At 33.5% G+C, this 23,505-nt stretch overlaps 1 long non-coding RNA gene across 1 annotated transcript; it reads left to right on the top strand.

The window, feature by feature from the left end:
• The first annotated feature begins 1,403 nt into the window (after positions 1 to 1,403).
• Positions 1,404 to 22,976, top strand: LOC107857307. Its single transcript, XR_001670829.2, has 3 exons — positions 1,404 to 1,754; positions 19,433 to 19,564; positions 22,638 to 22,976. It is a non-coding gene; the product is annotated as an uncharacterized LOC107857307 (long non-coding RNA).
• Positions 22,977 to 23,505: the final 529 nt, after the last annotated feature.

Here is a 23,505-nt window from a genome sequence, read left to right as displayed (position 1 = left end):
GAGGTCATCAACCATAGAACTTACAATGATTCCACGTGTAATGGAATCAACCTTTTTCCAATCCTTATGAGCTTCAAGTTCTCTTTTGTGTTATGCAGTATTGCCCTCTTCTGGTAGACTTAAGACATGGTTAATACCTTCAAGAGCGTTTTTCTCTTCTAGTACATACCACATCTTATGACTCCAAATGTCGTAGTTGTCTTCATTTAGTTTTTCTCCTTTGTTCAAGTCAACAATTATGCTTTTTCATGCCATGTATGTTATTAAGAGACAATTACAAAAGTGTGTTATCAATTATGCATGCAAGTTACACATTTAAGAAAATCATTTCAGATAAAGATTTCATGTTTAGTTTAAAATCGAAAGAACACTTAAGAATCCAATCATCATATACGAAATAAACACTTGACAAAAATTAGAAATTAATTTCTTAATGTGTATTAGGACGATTTCTTTCAATTAAGTCATTTAACAACCAAACAAATGAATGAAATTCATATAAAAGGAGAAAAATAACTTAATATTTATACATATAATATAAAGTTAATAATAACTTCATGTTACAAGTCAATCTAAAAATAAAAGTCATTCCACAAATATTGTAGACGACTTATATACGCCCAAAAAGGGTCGCTAGGCCAAGTCTCCTGATAAACATCAATTAATATCTTGCCCCAAGGGTTACGAAGAGAATTTGCTAAAATAGCTAATGCTTTTCAATCCGAGATTTCTACATAGTTTTCTAGTGCTAAACGTTTCATCTCAAATAGATGTATAAAACTGGCAACACTAATGTTAGATGACATCTTGAAAGAATTGAACTCTTTCAATTTCCTTTCTCTTTCCCTTCGTTACAAATTTTGTGTCGCCGTGGGGACACATTTTCGTCTCACGACCTGAAAATATGCCCTTTGACGGTGTGCTCTTCTACCTTGTCTCTTTGCTCGACATTCAAAACTCCCACTTGGAGTGATTTGAGTTTGTCCCCATTCAGACATTTCTGAAATAGGAACCAAGAAACAATAAGAATGAATTTACCACTCAATGTTACACTTATGTTACAATTCATCATAGAAGACAAAATCTATTAAAATTATTATGGACTAATTAAGGAAATAAAAAATATCAAGTATAATTCAACCATATATTTATTTAATTCACTTTAATGAATAATGACAAAAGATGACAAAAAAAAATCACCCATTTTCACTAATATTATAACAAGTTCATTTAATAATTCTAAGCATCTGTTCTTAAATAATTAAAATGAAATAGTAGTGGAAAGATTAGTGAAAATATAAAATACAATGCTAATTTTAATTGCACTATTTTCTAGGCACACTTTTCTAGAAAATGCGTTTACAGTATTTATCACCCCCAATAAAAATAATCCTTTTATTTTTTAAGTTTTGACAAAGTCAAAAGAAAGGCACAGATCTTTCATTTTCTTTACATGACTTTTATGCCTTCTTCTTCTTCCCCTTTTTTTATTTCACAGAACAAACCTAAAGAAAGGTATAAATTTTTCATTTTCTTTATACGGCTTTTATGACTTATTTTTCTTCCCTTTTTTTTTTTATTTCACAGAACAAACACATATTTATTTCACCAAAAAACAAATGAAGGAAATAGATCATCAAAAAAATCCGCGCTTCAATGGAGCACAACTGACTCCAGATTTGAAAGTTACTAGATCTATTCACGTTGGGTTCAAATTTTTTGATTTTGTTCTGGAGTTGTTTGTTCTCTTACAGGTATGTACTGAATTCTTAATAAATAATTTCAAGAATTTTCACACTGACTGAAAAAACTTATATGAAAAAATCAGTGATTTATATCAAGAAATTACTATTCAGAGATGGAGCATTTAAACCTGTCTCTGATGTCATTGTTGTAAAATTTGGAGCAAAATAGTATACCTTTAATTTACAGCGAAAATTAATTTTTGCTTCCGAAAGGATCTGCCCTAAATCCACTTCTTTTCTCTTGAAAACGAAATTGTTTCACCAACTAAATGCTCTTGTTTTTGGTGTTTTTGTTAATTTCGATTGTTTGTTTACTGACAGAATATTTTCTCTGTGTTTCTGTCTTTTTTCTTATCATAAAATGAAAAGAATGAAAAGATCGAATATAGGGGATCTTTGGGGCAGGAACAGTTATAACCGTTCCCCCTTTTCTTTTTGAATTAAGATTATCTGTTAATCTTATTTTCTGACTAAGATAGACGGGTCGGGTCGGGTCAGGTTGGGTCAGGTCGGTCCACATGGGTGACCCATACCCGTAATCCAACATTTTGCATATATGTTCATATGTGGAATCACTAGTTAAAATTTATACGTTCTCACAATAATCTAAAGTTAGTAAATAATAATAATTGAGTTTATAGATAAATATTTATAGTTCACTAATGAACTTGTTGATATACATAAAAGGTAGGAAAATTTACAAAAAATGCAACTAGTAATGTCACATTACAGAATATAGTTCACTCTACATTACAAGAAAATATGATCCAATTATACACAAAAAGAAAATTATTTTACATTATTAGCTAAATTATTACTCTTTTTTTCACCTCTCATCTTGATTTTACAAAATAGCACATTATGTTTTATATTGGAGTTTGCTCGTTAATAGGTTCTTTATCGGTATGTGATCGTATCTATTTCCCTTCTGAATGATTTTGCTTTTTTGGGTTTTCCAATTTTCACATATGTATTTTCTGATAGAAGTTCAAAGAAATTGGCATTGCTTTGATGTTGACCCCAAAGGACCACTAGCTAACCTATGACTAATATCTGTACATGTATACTGTATAACATTCTATAAAATACGAAAATAATAGACTGAAACATGCTATAAGGTTCAAAACGGATAAAACATAATATCTGGGAGTGCGATATATCAATACCAAAACATGAACTGAAATAAACTCTCTGAACATACTGTAGTTTGAAAGCCTCTAAAACTGAACTGTCTGAATAAGTAGTTGATGAGACATATCCCCAACTAACTCCAACTACTAGAATAAACTAAGTAATAAAATAATAAAGTAATGATCATGTCCTCAAAGGATGAGGACTCACTTCTAACTCTGACTGCTGAGAATGGAATGCTACTGATGCTCTGGAGCTTATGCTTCTGAACCTATGGTATAAATATCATAGTGGAAATGAGTTAGTACGATTGAATATACTAGTATACAAGTGAGATAGGCTGAATGCAAGGGTTAATATGCATGAACTATGCTAACCTACTGTATAACATGAATGTGAGAATACATGCATAAATAAATGACTGTAACCAAATTCATGATGATACTGACTACTGAGTTTGAATACTGATAACATGAGTACTGATAACTGATACTGAGTGACTGTATATGACAGTCTAGGTTCTGATATAACAAGCTGAGTTCCATACTATTCTGAGTTGACTGTATCTGACCGTACTAAATTCTATAGAACAATCTGAGTTTTATTACTGAGACTGAGACTAAAACTATAACTGTGGGAAGTAGTCATCTAACCGACATACCCCAAATAAAGTAATATAGCTGAGTTGGGTCCAATATGTAACCCCAATTGGAAGGGTGTCAATACCGCACCACCAGTAAGAACAAGCTGTGAGTGACCCTCAACTAGCAGGTACTAAAATAAGAACGGTGGGAACTCTCAACTGGCAGGTAAGACACCTCATCAACCCTCAATTGGTAGGTTAGATGTCTCAATCTACACTGGCTACGTAGTTCTAAAATGCAAGGATTGCTTCTAAGAATCACCCCTGCTACTAGAAGGTGAGTTCCCATCCTTGGGTTCACTCGATGCTAAATCCTACTCCCATCTGAATTGACACTGAACATGATTAACTGAACTGAACTGTACTGAGTTAACTGAGTTTCATTGACTGGTGGAATACTACTGAGATTACTTAATTTCTGAGCTTTCTTGATTCACATGACTGACTGAGTTCTATTGATCATGGCTTGACTGAGAGTATCGTGGAAACATAATACTAGATTTAGGCACACAGCTAAGTTGTCGGGTACAAGTATCCCCAAGACTCGATAGAAGGAAACTGACAAGGCATGACATTCTTGATTACATGACCAACAACAATGATCCAGTATATAATAAGTTGGGGATTTCATGAAGCACATGGTTATCATAAACTTGTACATGATAGGAATGCATCTAATAAGTATTATAATTTCATACTCCAACATCATGAGCATTCCAACAAACATAAGGGTTAAACATGAACCCATCACTTAAGTCATAATTGAGCTATATTATAGAATTTCTAGTCTCTTTGTCATTTTATCAAATACCATACATAGAACACTAAGGGCATAGGTGAAATCATCAAATTACACATGATAAACAACTTAATTCATGGATTTCAACTTGCATACTAACGTAGTTTTAGGAACAACACGTAAAGATTCCAACTTGGGAATCGTACAACAAGATAAACATGGTTACAAAACAACCCACAACATAAACATTATAATTTATAATTTGAAATTGGGTTCTTGAGCTTTATGGATGAAAGAAATCCATAAATCAACACTATGCATACATTGGATGGAAGATTCTTGAAAACTAACAGTGAAATTCTTAAATTGGATCCTCAATTGGAAAACCCTAAAGTTGTTCTTGAGAGTAATAGGAGAAACCACTATAATTTGGATGAAAAATCATTGAATTACGTGTTTTTAAGCTTATATAGGAGTAGGAAATTGACCCTTTTTCCCTTGAGGATGCGGTCATTTAATGACTAAGAACTGGGTACGACGCTATAAGCGATGCAGTGCGTTGATGTATGCGATGTGATACTCGATGCGTCGCTACATGATCCCATCAAGCCTTAGAAGTTTTGGATCTGGAAGTCGGCACAAAAGGTGACCAATGCGATAGGCAACGCGGCGCGCCAAGATTGCGTTGGTCTGCTATTTTGGGACTCCAAACATGATCTAAACATGTTTTGAAAAATCCAAAAGTTGTCTAGGAATATCTATTGACCTTCCTAATCATGAATTAATGAAAATAAGGGCCATTAAAGGTCATTAAGATAGTGAGATCAGATTGCCAACTTTCGAAGGCCAAAATAGGCTAAGTCTAGGAACTTGGTTAGAATTTTCTAAGTCTGGAACCCCTTGACAAGATTAAAGAACTGAATAAAGCTTAGAAGTTTTGCGGGGTCTTACAATATCTCCCCCTTAAGAACATTCGTCCTCGAATGAGACAGACTAAGAGGGGAGAGGAGATAAACTGACGTACATACTAAACATGAGCAATTGAACATAATTTTATGACTGACATGACTGATAACTGAATACACCATACTGAGCATGAATATCTGATGCATATGTAACTTATTCATGAATGTATGACTGAGTGTTCTGATGAACTGAGTTTCTCACAATGAGGATGCATATCTGATGCATGATTATATGACTGAACTGATAAATGAATACATGATTGAGTATGCAATGGTATTTAATACCATGTTTATAGCTTAAAAGCTTAAGAAGAACTGTTACCTTGATCTAGATCTGTGTTAACGGAGAAGAGGTGAGGGTACTTGGTTCACATATCTGCTTCTTCTTCCCAAGTAGCTCCCCTAACAGACTGATTCTGCCTAAGAACTTTGACTATAGGGACTTCTTTGTTCCTCAGTCTACGAGTCTGATAGTCAAGAATTTCAACTAGAATCTCGTCATAAGAGAGGTTTTTGTGAACATGAATGCTTTGAATAGGGACTATAACTACTGGGTCACCTAAGCACTTCTCGAGCAAAGAAACATGGAAGACTGGATGAGCTGAGGCTAGATCTAAAGGCAATTTGAGCTCATAAACTACCTTGCTGAAGTGATTGGGAATTTTGAATGGACCAACATAATGGGGACTAAGCTTTCCCTTCTTGTCAAACCGCTTTACTCCCTTCATGGGAGAGATCTTTAGATAAACATAATCACCAATCTCGTACTTGAGATCCTTCCTACGTAAATATACGTAAGACTTCTGTTGGCTCTGAGCAGCCCGAAGTCTTTCTCAGATCAACTGGACCTTTTCTAAGTCATCGAATACTAAGTTAGGACCTATAACTAAAGCCTCACTAACTTTGAACCAACCGACTGGAGATCTGCATCTCCTACCATAGAGAGCTTCAAATGGAGCTATCCAAATATTAGAATAATAGCTATTGTTGTATACAAACTCAATCAAAGGCAAGTGGTCATCCCAACTACCCTTGAAATTAATTGTACACACCCTTAACATATCTTTAAAGTCTGAATGGTCCTTTTTGCTTGACCATCTATCTGAGGATAGAAGGCTGTACTGAGATAATCTTGGGTACCAAGACCCTTTTGGAATGCTTTCCAGAAATAAGAGGTAAACTGGGTACCTATGAGATAATAGATGATGCAATCTGACCAAATCCATGACATAGAGTTTGGCATAATCCTTGGCTCAATAAGAGGTATGGACTGGAAGAAAATGAGCTGATTTACTCATCATGTCTACAATGACCCAAACTAAATCATGCTGATGACGAGTATGAGGTAAACCTATCATAAAGTATATGTTCACTTCTTTACACTTCCAAATGGGAATATTAAACTCCTGTATAGACCTACTAGGATTCTGATGCTTTATCTTAACCTACTGACATGTAGAGCACCTAGCCACAAACTCTGCAACATCTCTCTTCATCCTACTTTACCAATAGATCTCCTGCAAGTCATGGTGCATGTTAGTGGCCCCTGGATGAATAGAGTAGCGTACACCATGCGCTTCTGCAAGAATTTATTACCTCAAATCATCTCACCTGGCACACAAAGATGACCCCGAAAACGTAAAATACCATCTCCCCCTTAGGAGAAAAACTCTACTCTCTGGTCCTTGACTGACTCTTTTAACTTGACTAGACTGGGATATCTATCCTGCTTTTCTTTCACCTCAGAAACTAGAGATGATTTTGAACTACTCTGAACCCATATAGCACTCTCTTCTGTATTGACTAAGCGAACACATAGTCTGGTAAGTTGACAAACTTCCTGAGACAACTTCTTCTTACTGCCCTAAACATGAGCAACACTTCCCATAGATCGTCTACTGAGAGCATCGGCCACTACGTTGGCCTTTCCCGGATGATAAAGTACACTCATTTCATAATCTTTCAAGATCTCTAACCACCTTCTATGACGAAGATTAAGATCTTTCTGAGAAAAGAAATACTGAAAGATCTTATGATCTGTGAACACATCTACATGAACACCATAAAAGTAATACCTCCAACGTTTTAAGGCAAAAACTATGACTTCTAACTCAAGATTATAAGTCGGATAATTCTTCTCATGGGGTTTAAGCGTCTGGAGGCGTAGGCTATGACATTACCATGCTACATGAGAACACAAACCAAACCTACTCTGGAGGCATCACAGTACACCATAAAACCATCTGAACCATCTAGAAAAGCTAAGATTGGAGCTGAGGTGAGTCGAGTCTTTAACTCCTGAAAACTCTTCTCGTAAGGATTTGACCACTAAAACTTAACTTTTTTCTGAGTCAATCTGGAAATAGGGGATGCAATAGAAGGAAATCCCTTAATAAACTATCTATAATAGCTAACCAAACCCAAGAAACTCCTGATATTTGATGGAGAGATAGGTTTAGGCAAGTTTCTCACTACTTCGGTCCTTTAAGGATCAACTCTAATGCCATCATCGAAAATGATATGACCAAGGAACGCTACTGACCTTAGCCAAAATTTATACTTACTGAATTTGGTGAACAATTGATGATCTTTGAGAGTCTGAAGAACGATTCTGAGATGGTCTGTATGACTATGCTCATTGTAGGAATAGACAAGGATATCATCATGACGACTATGATGAACATGTCCAAGTACCACTTGAGCACCCGGTTCATCAAGTCCATGAAAACTGCTGGGGCATTGCTAAGACCAAAGGACATGACTAGGAATTTGAAGTGACCATACTGAGTACGGAAGGCTATTTTTGAAATGTCACATTCTCTAATTCTGAGCTGATGATAGCCTGATCTGAGGTCTATCTTAGAGAAATATTTGGCACCCTAAAGTTGGTCAAACAAGTCATCGATTCTGAGAAGTGGTTACTTGTTCTTGACCGTGACTTTATTAAGCTGACGATAATCAATGCACATTTTGAGAGAACCATCTTTCTTTTGCATGAATAAGATTGGTGCGCCCTATAGAGACATACTAGCTCTGATGAATCCCTTATCTAGGAGATCCTTCAACTGTTCTTTCATTTTTTTGAGTTTTGTAAGTGCCATTCTGTATGGCGAAATAGATATAGGTTGAGTATCCGGAATAATATTAATGTCGAAGTCTATTTTCCTTTTAGAAGGAATTCTTGGAAGATCTTCAGGAAAGACATTTAACTATTCATTCATGACTGGGACTGATTCAATGCTGGGAGTTTTGGAACTAGAGTCCTTAACACGAACAAGGTTATAGACACATCCCTTAGATATCATTTTCCGTGCCCGAAGGTAGAAAATAAGCTGACCTCTGAAAGATGAAGTATTAACCCTCCACTCCAGGATAGGTTCATTCAAAAACTGAAATTGGAAAATTCTGTTTCTGCAGTTGACTGTGGCATAGAAGGAATAAAGACAATCCATATCGAGAATGACATCAAAATTAGTTATCTCTATTTTGACTAAATCTGCTGAGCTGACTTTTTGATGGTTTTACCCACTGGGGTAGAGACGGAGAAGGGCTCTACTAGAATCTCGAAACTGACTCCAAAATCAACTGCTATATAAGGAGCAATGAAAGACAAGGAAGCTCCTGGATCTAGTAAAGCATAAACATGCAAGTGAAAGATCTGTAACGTACTAGTAACCACATCAATAAAATTTTCCTGATCTTGCCGGGACTGGAGAGCATAAAGTCTTTTTGGGAATTGCCCACTAATAGCACTGGAAGTGGCACCCTGCTTATTTGGGTGATCGAACTACGCTAAGGAATAGCTCTGCTGCTCTGGGAACCTATCTAAGGACAGTATCTGACTCTGTACCCTGGCTTGCCATATCTGAAATAAATAGCGTTGCCAGCTCTGCAAATACCCTGATAATATTTGCCACAAGTTTGACAAAAAAGATTGGTTCGTACACTGCTAACACTGCCCTGAGACTTAGATCTTAGCACCCTATCTCTGTTGTCGTCCTTGAATTTCAACACTAGAGCACTGCCTGAAGAAGGAGCTGGAACTGATGACTTAGGATGAAACTGAGAATGGTTTCCTACCTCTAACATAAGCTGAGTAAAGTTGAAACTACCTGTCATTGCTCTCTTATTCTACTTCTCCCTCATCTTAATATTTTGGTCTTCTATCTGCTGAGCATGAGTCATAAGCGTGGCTATGTTTATGTCATTATTCAACATCGCGGACCTGCACTCATTGACCACCCTATTGTTTACCCTATAAACAAACTTACTCATCTTGGCCCTGCTATCTGCCACTACATAGGGAGCATATCTGGCTAGTTGAGTAAACTTAAGAGAATACTCTTTCACCGTCATATTGCCCTGCCTGAGGTTGATAGGTTTTAATAGCTTAGTTTCTCTCAGCTCTTGGGTAAAAAATCTATCTAAGAATGCAATGTCAAAATCCTCTCCCTCAATGGGCCCTGCATCTACATCCCTCTCTGCTTTCCATAGTTTGAACCATATGTGAGAAATATCCTACAATTGATGTGCATCTAGCTCAGCACTCTCAACAGCTAACACCCCCATGATGTCTGTAACCTTCTAAACCTGGTCAAGGAATTCTTGAGGCACCTCGTCAGTCTTAGACCCAAAAAAGGATGGATGATTTAATCAGGTGAAGTACCGAATCCTGGCTGCAGCTGAATCGGCCAATGGGTCGGCCGGAATGATATCTGGTCATCCATCCTTCGCAGTAACTGACTGAGCAAGAGTAGTGAATGTAGCTCTGAACTCTGCATGAGAGACATGCTCACCTAAAGGATCTTTGGGCTGAGGGGCTGACTGATTCTTGGTGCTCTTCTTGGGAGGCATGTTCTGTAAGCGAAAGAGAAAGGGATTAAACTAAGAGATTAACTGGAGATTATACTCAGCAGCATGGCATGAATACTGAAAAAAGGGAAAACTATTCCTAAACATCTTATAGCCTCCTGCACATAAATGTGGCGCGCAACACACCCATGCACAAGACTCTACTAGAAGTGGCTTTCAGACTTCCAAGGACACTTTCGAACCTTAGGCTCTGATACCAAGTTTACAACGCCCCAAATATGATACCCGGAGTTCTACACGGTGCTCATGAACCCAAAGGACCACTAGCTAACCCATGACTGATATCTGTCTATATATACTATATAACATCATGTAAAATATGAAAATAATAGACTGAAACATGCCATAAGGTATACAAATGATAAAACATAATAGCTAGGAGTATGGTATATCAATACTAAAATAAACTATCTGTAGATATTGTAGTCTGAAAGCCTCTAAAACTGAACTTTCTGAATAAGGAGTGATGGGACATGTCCCCAACTAACTTCAACTACTGGAATAAACTAAGTAATGAAATAATAAAGTAATGATCATGTATTTGAAGGATGAGACTCATTGCTAACTCTGACTGCTGAGACTGGAATACTACTGATGCTCTGGAGCTCGTGCTTCTGAACCAATCTTATAAAACACTATAGTGCAAATGTGTCAGTACAATTGAATGTAATGGTATGCAAGTAAGGTAGGATGAATACAAGGTTTTATATGCATAAATTATGCTAACCGACTGTATAACATAAATGTGAGAATACATACACGAATAAATGACTGTAACCGAATTCGTGATGATACTGACTAATGAGTCTGAATATTGATAACATAAATATTGATAACTGATATTGAGTGACTTTATCTGATAGTCGAGGTTCTGATGGAACTAGTTGAGTTTTGTACTATTCTGAGTTGATTGTATCTGACAGTCTTGAATTCTACAAAACTATCTAAGTTCTATTACTGTGACTGAGACTGAAACTGTAACTGTGGGAAGTAGTCATCTAACTGACATGCCCTAAATAAAGTAATATAGCAGATTTAGGGTCCAATTTGTAACCCCAATTAGAAGGGTGTCAATACTGCGCCACCAGTAAGGACAAGCTGTGAGTGACCCTCAACTGGAAGGTACTCAAATGAGAACGGTGAGAACCCTCAATTGGCAGTTTAGATGTCTCAACCTACGATGCATATATAGTTCTGGAATACAAGGATTGCTTCTAAGAATCACACCCTCTACTTGCATGTGGGTTCCTATCCTTGGGTTCACTCGATGCTAAATCCTACTCCCATCTGAATAAACACTGAACAAGATTAACTGAACTGAACTGGACTAAGTTAATAGAGTTTCGTTGACTGATGGAATACTATTGAGGTTACTGAATTTCTGAGCTTTCCTGAGTCGCATGACTGGCTGAGTTTTATTGATCATGTCTTGACTGAGAGTATCATGAAAACATAAAACTAGCTCTAGGAACACAGCTAAGTTGTCAGGTACAAGTACTCCCAGGACTCGATAGAAGAAAACTATCAAGGCATGACATTCTTGATTACATGACCAACATCAACAATCCACAATAAAATAAGTTGGGGATTTCATGAAGCACATGGTTATCATAAACTTGTACATGATAGGAATGCATATAATAAGTATCATAATTTCATACTTCAATATCATGAGCATTCCAACAAACATCTACATTGTACATCAATAGCATAGGAGTCATTTGAACATAAGGGTTAAACATGAATCCATCACTTAAGTTACAATTGAGCTATGTTACAGAATTTCTAGTCTCTTAGGCATTTTATCAAAAACCATACATGCACCACTTAGGTAATAGGTGAAATCATCAAATTACACATCATAAACAACTTAATTCATGGATTTCAACTTCCATGCTGACATAGTTTTAGGACCAACACGTTAAGATTCCAACTTGGAAATCGTACAATAAGATGAACATGGTTATAAAACAACCCACAACATAAACATCATAATTTCTAACTTGAAATAGGGTTCTTGAGCTTTATAGATGAAAGGAATTCATAAGGATGAAAGATCCTTAAAAACTAATGGTGAAATTCTTGAAATTGGATCCTTAATTGGAAAACCTTAAACTTGTTCTTGAGAGTAATGGAGAGAAACCACTATAATTTTAAATGAAAAATAGCTAAACTATGTGTTTTTGGGCTTATATAGGAGTGGAAAATTAACCCTTTTACCCTTGAGGACGCGGTCATTTAATGACTAAAAACTGGGTACCGATGCTATAAGTGACGCGGTGCGTTGATGGCTATGATGCGATACTCGATGCGTCACTCCATGATCACGTCGAGCCTCAGAAGTTTTGGCTCTGGAAGCTTGCACAAAAGTTTACCAACGCGATAGGCAATGCGTCTCGCCAAGATCGCGTTGGTCCACTATTTTGGGACTCCGAACATGATCTAAACGTGTTCCAAAAAATCTGAAACTTATTCGAAAATACCCATTGACCTTCCTGGTCATGAATTAATTAAAATACAGGCCATTAAAGGAGATTAAGATAGAGATATGAGATTGCTAACTTTTGAAGGCCAAAATAGGCTAAGTCTTGGAACTTGGTTAGAATTTTCTAAGTCAGGGACCCCTTGACAAGCTTAAAGGACTGAATTAAGATTAGAAGTTTTGTGGGGTCTTACAGTGGGACTGTGATTAACCTCTTGGGCATAGTTTATAGTTTTTAACAAGTGTTAAAGGCATCAAATTATGTATATAACATGTGTTTTGAAAAAACTTTGAAGAACATGCATCATGAACCCATTTTGATGAGATTATCATGAAATTTTCCATAGATTTGAATTACGTTAATGTGTTTAAATTTATATGTTTTTGATAATTAATATGATATTAAGATTCATAAAACTTCACTATCAATGTGAAATTTGTTTAATTTAACATGTTATGGGTTGTTCAATTGTACGTCCTAAAGTGTGAGTCAATTGTTTTTACTATCATTTATGGACATGACGTTGTTTATGATGTGAAAAGAGGGTGTTTTCTTATTACATATATATGCTCTTTGCGTTAAATGAAAGAATTGCGTACGATTTACGACAAAGTTGGCCACCATGTGTTAAAGACTTAAAAGAGAGATTTTTGCACAAGTTTCATGTGCTTTTGAAATAAGAACTCTCTTGTGTAATGTTGAATCTTTTGGGTGGTCATCTACATGACTATTAAATGAAAGGGCTATGATTATGACAAGACATGATATGGCTTACAAGTCTAGGTATGACGTTAGCTTCACGAGATGCCCTTAACATGAAAAAGATGATTGTTTCACAAGTATGAAGCATGGTTTTTAAAGGACTAAAACTTGGCTTAAAGAGAGCTAGTTGGTTATTCGAAAAAGGTTTGAGTTCAGATAACTCATAGCCCAAAGCCTTGTTTTGCCAATACGAGCCTTATATGTTATTCAGTCAGTGGGATAACATCATATGTCAGCAAGTTGGGCATACATTTTTCATGATACTCCAATCCTTGTGAAAAACTCGGATTGGGGGCTTGGTCGACGAGTTAATAGTGGACCCATATAATCCGTGGGTATTCATGTTTTCTGGGCATACCATCTAGATCAAAAGTAAAGCAAAGTGTTACGTCATGATTAGAAGAAAATATTTTGAAGCTCATCAAATTATGCCTATGTGTTCTCATTTACCTTATGCTAACTTGCTTTATGAAATGGTCCAACTTATGTTGTATAAAAATATATGTTAATTTTTGCTAGTTCTACATACTAGTACTTTCGAGTATTAACGCCCTATATTTTAGGTTCTGAGGCATAGTCCCGTGGTCCTGCTAACAAATAGATTATTTCCAAATATCCAGAGTTGGTGTGTCTCCTTTACTTTGGAAGGGATCTTTCATATGTGTTGGTTCCTTTTTGACTTACGGTCCGACTGGGGGCCTTTTTCCAGTTTTAGATAGACTAGCATGTTCAGATCAGTAGAGGCTTCATAAAATGTTCGAGATTGGATTTAGGTTTTCTATGATTTGATGTTATGAAGTTTTACATTTGATTTTGGGACTATCATGTTTTCAATTTATCTTCCTCACTTTTATACATATGAGTTATGCTTATGATTACACGCTAAGGGGTCTCTCAGGCCTTGATGGTTCGAGATGTCCATTGCGGTCAGGACCCTAGCTCAGGTCGTGACATATATATACACATGCACACATTGTATAAGTGTGTATAAAATATTGAGGAAGAAGAATATCACCGAAACAAAAGGATTGTATTGCATATACAATAATATACAATATAGCATTCTAATATATATAACAATATATAAATATATACATTGTTTTACCAAAAAATAGACTTCGTTTTTTGCCCTAATCTAAGCATCAAACTCATTCAAAAACACCTCAAAACTATATCAAATCATCCAAAGTTTCAGACCTAGACTTCTCAGTACATAACGATTCTTTTATAACCATACCCATCCAAAACAAAATTTATTTACCAAAATGTTGGAACCTTAAATTATAGAAAAACAGTCAAACAATGCTAAATTTTTCATCAATTTGTTTGAAATTTTTTTGGACAAAATTGAAAAGGAACTAAAGTAACATCATGAAGAAGAAGTTAGAAATTTGGTATGAGAAGTGTTGTTCCCTATATAATTAGAAAGAAAAAATAATTTAAACTGAATGATCAAACCAAATTTTGGACTATAAAATGTAAAATATCTTTTGGCTCCTTAAATGTAAGGTATATTTGCTAATAGTACTTTTGTGTAATTATGTCAAAAGGATAAGAGTATCAGTGTTTTGAATAAATACTTATGCAATTTATGTAGCATTCTTATTTCAATTATACTAATACCTTTGATATAATTTTTAGTGCGTTATTTAAATATATGAGGGATTGTAGAAAAATATGTTCATGAACACATAAAATATATGAAGAAGAATGCAAAGATTAACAGTTAATAATATGAACACCAAAAACGGGATTTGAGGCTTTAAATACGCGTGAAACACTTTCCTAAAAACTACATTTTCTCCTTATCCTCAACTAGATTGTTATGGAATTTAACACAAATAGTTTTAGTGGATATGAAAAGCCTATTGAATTCTGCACTAAACAAATAGTGAATAAATTCTTCTGAAAAGCAAGAAATCAGGAACTTGATCTTTTTGGAAAGAAAATAACTCTTTAGAGAATGTTTTAAGAAAAGTAATACTGTGTAAAGTTTCTCTAAACTTTCTGTAAAGATTTGTTGAAATCTCAACAGGTAGGATATATATTGAAGTGGTGAAAATTAGATATTGGAAGGACACAATCATTTATCTGATAGACACCTCTTCATCTAAAAAATATCTCTTCACTAGAAAGACATCTCTTTTCATAAAGACACAACCTTTCACTAAAAGTCTTCTTTTCATCAAAAAGTTTTTAGTTAATTTATTTTAAACAAAAAAAATTTAACAATCCCCCACTTGTTTAAATTTCCCACTTGCTTAGTTTCACCATCTTCCTTAATTTTGTTTTCATATCTTTCCTTTGCTTCACAATTTTTTGAAAGAGATTGTTCAGGAAGCTCCTATGAATACATCTGCACTCTAGCCTTTCTTGCTAGTTGGTCAGAAGTTGATCCACTTTCACTTTTTTTTTCTTTTGGGAGACATGCTTTACCTACAAACAAAAAATAAAAATGCATTACAATTGATGTTTGCATGATTTAAAAAAAATGATAACACAAAATTCAATAAATACAACACATTAGAAAAAATATAACAACAGATGAGCCATCTGTTGGAACAGATGACCCATCTGTTGCAACAAATTATACATCTGTTGGAAATCAGATGGGTTACATGCTGAAAAAAATAAAAACAACCTTGCTACTAGTTTGATTTCTTCCAATAGGTGATTCATATGTTGCAACAAATAAAAAATCCGTTGGAAGAGTTTTTTGTTTTATTCCAACAGTTGAGCCATCAAAACCAACACCAATACTACTACCAATACCAACGCCACTAATACCAATACCAAAACCACCACCAATTCCAACACCACATACACCAACAATACGAATATCAACAACAACAAGATCAACAATACGAAACCAAATAACGGAACCAACAACAAACAAAACAAACAAACAACACCAATAGTGCCAACAAGAACACCAATATCCACCAAAAACACCACAAACACCATCCAACAGCACCAGGATAATCAACATAACACTTTAACAAAAACTAGGGTTTTCTCCTATTCTTTCTAGTTTCAAAACTCAAAATTATTAACCTATTCTTGAAAATAATAGAAATAAAATTCTTCTTTTCTATTATTAACTAAGAAGCCCTAATTTTTCAACAAAATAATAATATAGAACTTTTCTCGAACTCTATTGCCTGCGAAAAGAGAGAAAAAGATGGATACAAGTAAGAAAAAGTAAAAAATAAAAACTATATGGATCTAAAATAAAAAAAAAATTGATCTGTTGTGAAGGGTTAAACAATATGTTGAGTAGTTGTTGTTTGTATTACTAAGAGAGAAAGAGAATAGAGTGAACTCGAGATTTGAAGTGATATGAAATTTTTTTTCCGCAATCGGAAGAAATAGAGTGATTTGAAAAATAATTGACCCCTTGCATTTTTATTACTCATTAATTATGGATTGATTTGTATTTTGAAAAAGAATGATAAGTTTTAAAAATGCTAATTTGTTCCGAATTGATCTTAATTTATTCTTTAAAAGAGATAAATTTAAACTGTTTGATAATAAATAAAATTAATTTCACTCATCTTAGTTTTCAGTTATTAAGTTCTATTGGAACTTTAAAGAATTTAATATTAACTTAATAGTAATTTCATATTAATTACAATAAATAAAAAAATCCATCCCAACATATTACTCATCTGTGACAACAGTTGAATAATATGGTGGAAATGACCAAACGGTTAAAATAATCTGTTGCAACAAATGAATAATATATTGAAAATGATCAAATAGATAACATCATCTGTTGTAATAGATGAGTATTTTTATTTGATAATTTCCAATAGATGAATCATCTATTGAAATAGGTTAAATATAGATAAATCAATATAGTTATTACAAATAACATCTTTATATGAATCATTTCAACTCAAATTAATCATTTGATGACTCTAGTTAGGACGCACACAATAGTTGATCATGTAATTGTAATGAGATCAATTGAAATTATAATTAAACTTATCAAAAAACCTTTAATTCTAGCTAAATTAATATAATTATTATAAATAATGGCTTGATATGAATCATTTCGACTCAAATTATTCAATTGATGAGTCTAGTCAGGACGAACACAATAGTCGATCATATAATTGCAATGAGATCAATTGGAATTTTTAATTGAAATTATCAACGCACCTTTAATTCTATCTAAATAAATATAGTTATTATAAATAATGTCTTAATTTGTATCATTTAAACTTAAATTGATCAATTGATGATTGTAGTTAGGACAAACACAATAGTTAATCATGTAAATGCAATGAGATAAATTGAAATTATAATTGAACTTATAAACTCACCTTTAATTCTAGCTAAATCAATATAGTTATTACAATTATTGGATTGATTTGAATCATTTCATCTGAAATTGATCAATTGATGAGTCTAGTTAGGACGAACACAATAGTTGATCATGTATTTTCAATAAGATCAATTAAAATTATCATTTAACTTATCAACTCACCTTCAATTATAGATAAATCAAAATAGTTATTATAAATAATGACTTAATTTGAATCATTTCAAGTTAAATTGGTCAATTGATAACTCTACTCAGGACGAACACAACAGCTGATTATGTAATTGCAATAAAATCACTTGAAATTGTAATTGAACTTATCAATCACCTTTAACTTTGGCTAAATCAATTTAGTTATTACAATTAATGACTTGATTTGAATAATTAGAGAACTAACCTGCTGCAACAGAAGAAACATCTATTGACAATTATCACCATTATAGGCATTTGTTACAACAAATTATCAACCTGTTGTAACAGACGAATAATATATTGAAAATAACCAAACAAATATAAATATCTATTGCAATAGATTATTTATCAGTTGGAAATTAACAAAAAGATATCGACATCTGTTGTAATAGATGACTTCTCTGTCGGAAATTATCAAATAGATATAGACATTTGTTGTAACGGATGACACATCCGCTGGAAATTATCAAACAGATAGCATATCTATTGGAAGATCTTTTTGTCTTAAGAAATTTTTGTTCGAAATAAAAAAAATACTAAGAAAGGAGCTCAAAAGTTTTATCCTTTTTAGTATAACTCAAAAGTCAAAATCCCCCCTTGTGTTGTCTTTTCAATGCCACTGTCTCCTCTTTTTCTTCTTCTCAAAGGACGTCCCACCATCACATATATTTAATAATATTTAAACCAAACCTATGCCGAGAATTTTTTGTCAACCACCACACAAAATAAATAGGACTATTGTCCACCTCCTTTTGGTTTTTTTTGTTCCCTTTACTCTTGACATGGTATATATGGTATACTATTTTAAGTTTTTTCCTTCTTGTCTTCTTCTTTTCCCATTTCATGAAATGTTTCAAGCCTTATTTTGAAGAAAATTAATTATTTACATTAATTAATATTAGTTATTTAAATTAAATATCTACAAAACAAAATTGTGTATATCATATTTTTCCCTTATGAATAACTTTTTTAATTAAATTATCGAAGTATAAACATGACCTTTGAGTTCTTCAAATAGATGGTCAATTTATTGTAATAGATTGGTCATCTATTGGAGGAACTCAAACCCTATATTGAGTTTTTCCAATAGATGGATGATCTATTGCAACGTATCGATCATCTGTTGGGAGAACTAAAAACCTTTGTTGGCACTATTGGGGTTTTATTTGTTTGTTGTTGATTTTGATATTTGTTTTTGTTTAGTTGATGTTATTTTTTACAAATATAAACAAAAAATACTTGTTTGTGTTTTGTTGAAGTTTTTATTGAATAGGCTATCGGAATAAATCAAAATAGCTCTTCCAACAGATGACCATCTGTTATAACAGATGGATCACACGATGGAAGAAATCAAAATAGTAGCAATACTGTGTTGACATTTTTCAATAGATGATCCATCTGTTGTAACAGATGATCCATCTGTTGCAATAAATTGGTCATCTATTACAACATATGGTTTATTTGTTAGAATTCTAATTGTAATGTGTTGTATTTATTGAATTTTATATTACCCTTCATTTAAAATTATGTAGACATCAATTGTAATATTTTCTTATATTTCTTTTGTTTGTAGATAAAAGATGTCTGCCAAAATAAAAGAAAGTGAAAGTGGATCAAATTTGGACCGTCCAACATAAAAGTCTAGAGTAAAAATGGGTTCGAAGGAATAAGCTGCTTGCAGATGGGACCACTTCATATGTGGGAGGTATGTATTACTGATCAGGTTATCAAGAAAATACATATAACGTATAATGATTTTGTGAATGTTATTTTTTTACCTATGTCAAGTTTTGAGAAGGGATCATGTTTTTGTGGCATTGTACAGATTCAATAGTGATTGGATTGAATTTAAGGGTTCAATGGACTTTTGAAAGGCCTGCGAAGCCTCGCACTGCTAAAAACAAGAATAGAAATCCAATAGAAATTGCCCTGGTCCAAATTTATATGGATGGGTTACTTGGGGTGATGATTTTACAACAGAAAGTGCTTGGGAGAATATCTTTAAGAGAAGGGAGAGCTGTTGAAGACTATCTCAGCTCAGACCTTATTAAAAAATAGAAACACAGGGTAACAAGAAACTTGGAGCAAATCTGGATGATGAAATTGACATGAAAAATGAAATAGCTGACTGAGCTGCAAAAATAAAAGTGTATTCAAAAATGAAAATCTATCACTCATTATTGAAAAGAAAAATGGTAAAGTAGACTGTAGCTGTGGACTTTACTAGGAACTACAACTAATTAGCATGTTTTGAATGATCACCTCCAAAGAAAAAAACACAAGTCCAAGGAAACTACTTTATGAGCATTGATGGTTGAGAAGATGTACCATCAATAGTGAAACTTTCTCCAAGAACTTCTGAAGTTAAAATAATAGATCAAGTCAAGGTGGAAATTTCTGAAGTTAAACATACATCTTGTGTCTTCTGTTTGTGGTTCTGGTCACATTAATTACACTGGAAATAAAAAAGGCATAGGATTTCTTCTCAACTTCAACCCTTTTTATTTCCATTGCTACTGACCTGATTCAAACCATAAACTGAAGGCATAAGATACAAGTTTAACTTGACAAATTTCCATCTTGGCTTGATCCCTTATTTTAACTTCAACAGTTCTTGGTCAAGTTTCATTCTTAATAGTACATCTTCCTATCTATCGGTGCTGGCAAAACGACTTTCTTGGATTTTTGTTTCTTTCTTCGGAGGTGATCATTCAGATCACGCTAAATAGTTGCAGTTACCTAGAAAAGTGTATAGCTACAGTCCACTTTACCATTTTTTCAACAAGGACTGGCAGATTTTCTTTTTTGGATACACTATTATATTTGCACCTCATTTAGATTTTTCATTTTTCAAATCAATTTCATTTGCCAAATTCGCTACAAGTTCCTTGATTTCTACCCTATGTTTCTTCTTTAATAAGGTCTGAGATGATATAGTCTACAACAACTCCCCCTTCTCTCACAGATATTGTTCTACAACATGTTCAACTATATAATCATCAATCCAAGCAACCTATCCATATAAATTTGTACCAGGATTTCTATTGGTTTACCATTCTTTTTTACTGCACTGGAAGGCTTCGAAGGCCTTCTCAAACTCCATTAAACCATTAAAACAAGTCCCATCACTATTCAATCTAAACACTGTGATCAAATATTAATCCCTTCTCTAAACATAATGCATAAACATGAGCAAAACCATTATTAAATTATACCAGGGTATCGATACCACCTTATTGATCCTCATCCTTATCAATTCATATCGATCAAACTTAACTATAAAATGCAGGATCTTGTTTGAAAGATCAATGCCTAATCAGAAAAAAATAGCTTTCACAAAATCATTGTACTTTATGTGTGTTGTCACGATAACCTGATCAGTAATACATAACTTCCACATACGTAAATGGATCCATCCATCAGCACGTACCTTATTCTTCCTCCCCCATCAATGTCAAATAGTATTTTATCTTTAGTTCTCATCATGAAGTAGTGTACAAAACTATGGAGGCCCAAAGGGTAATTATATTCAAAACCTTTGTTCTTAATCTTCTAAGAAGGGTAACAATAATCTAAAGAAATAAAAATCTAATCGAGAAACCCTTACTGCTACTGGATTGAGTTCTTCTAACAGATGATCCATCTATTACAACAAATAGAAAATCTATTGAAGAACTCAATCCATTAACAAAGGTTTTTGTATTTCCAATAGATGACAAATCTGTTGCAACAGATTGAACATCTATTGGATGAACTGAATCAAGGTTTTATGTTCTTCCAACAGATGGCCAATCTATTGGAACAGATGGTCCATCTGTTGGAAGAATTGAATAAAAATGGTTATTAATACAAAAAATGGTTATTGAAAAGGTGCAAAGTTATGACTTTTTAATTATTTAATAAATAAAAATGGTTATTTAATTTTAATAACAAATGTTAATATTAAAAAGTGAAAAGTCATGACTTTTCATAAGTTTGATTTAAATAATCAAAAAGTCACCAGTTTGAATTAATTAAGGGTTTTAATTATTAAAAAAGGGGTGAACAGTCATGACTTTTTTTCTAACACGTTCAAAACAGTTAATGAATCATATGCTCCATCTATTGTAACTAATGAATCAACTGTTGGAAGAAATCAAAACTGCTCTTTCAACAGATGACCCATCGGTTGCATCAAATGGATCACATATTAGAAGAAATCAAACCAGTAGTAAGACGACCTTGATTTCTTTGAACAGATAACCCATCTGTTCTAACAGATGGTCCATCTGTTAGAAGAAGTGAATAAAAATAGTTATTAATTAAAAAAATGGTTATTGAAAAGATGAAAAGTCATGACTTTTTGATTATTTAATTAAAGAATGGTTATTTACTTTTAAAAACTAATGTTAATATTAAAAAGGTGAAAATTCATGAGTTTTCACCAAATTGATTTAAATAATTAAAAAGTCACCAGTTTGATTTAATTAATGCATGTAATTAATAAAAAAGAGGTGAACATTCGTGACTTTTTGCCTAACATATTCAAATTCAATCCTCTATAAATAGGTCCTCCTTCTCATTTATTCTACTCTACTTTAGTTTTTTCTTAGGTCTTTTCTTTCATAAAAATACCATTACATCTTCAACCACTTCGCTTCAAAGAGAAGATACCTTTTTCATTCGTTGATGTATGTTTTTTTTTGTGAAACTACTAGCTGGTAGTATACGTTGTTTACATTTAGACTTTTTCATTTATTTAGTATTTTATATTTTTTGTTAATGCATGCATTTTCTAGATATGGATGATCCAGCTTGGGACATGGCAATTCTGCGCGAAACCATGTGAAAACTTCAAAGGCAAATTCATGAACTCTAGAGGGAGTTGGGCACCATGAGAACAATGATGTTTCATGAGAATAAAAGGCTGCGAGGGCCCTGCTACTGCCGGTTGATGATGGGTTTTCAAATGAAAATAATATTATTATTAATAATAATGAAAATAATAATTATCTTATATATTTTATTTTAGCATATGTATTTTGTTTTATTTACATCGGATCTACCTAAACCAAATGTAGTTTTTTTATTGGTTTTGTATTTTTGTATGTAATTAATGAAAAAAACTATGTTTGGTCAGACTTTGACTTATTTAATTTTCATTTGGCCTATTTATTTTTCGACTTATTTAATTTTCATTTGGCCTATTTATTTTTCTTATCATGCTTAGGGTTTTAGGTAGGTTTAAGCATTTGACACAATTTTGAATCCAGTAGAAATAGCAAGAGTTTTGAGTTCTTACAATAGATTGACCAACTGTTGAAACATATTGGTCATCTGTTGAAAAAACACAAACCAGTGGCAAGAACTATATTGTGTTCTTCCAACCAATCTGTTGCAACAGATGGTCCATCTGTTGGAAGAATACACTCTACTAGCAAGGCTTTTGAGTTTTTCTAACAGATTACCCATTTGTTGTAATATATTGGTTATCTGTTTGTTGAACATAATCTTGTTTGATAAACTGTATTGTGTTCTTCCAGCAAATATCAATCTATTACAATATATGGGTAATCTACTGAAAATATTTTTGCAGTCTGTTATATTTAGTTTCTGTTATCTTTTTTTATTGATGCATAAGTTATTAAAATATATTTTATATAATAA

The sequence above is a fragment of the Capsicum annuum genome, chromosome 9 (assembly GCF_002878395.1).
Source record: "Capsicum annuum cultivar UCD-10X-F1 chromosome 9, UCD10Xv1.1, whole genome shotgun sequence".
In the NCBI taxonomy this organism is placed as follows: Eukaryota; Viridiplantae; Streptophyta; class Magnoliopsida; order Solanales; family Solanaceae; genus Capsicum; species Capsicum annuum.
The sequence above is the reverse complement of the archived record's forward strand: the minus strand, read 5'-3'. Positions and strand labels throughout refer to the sequence as shown.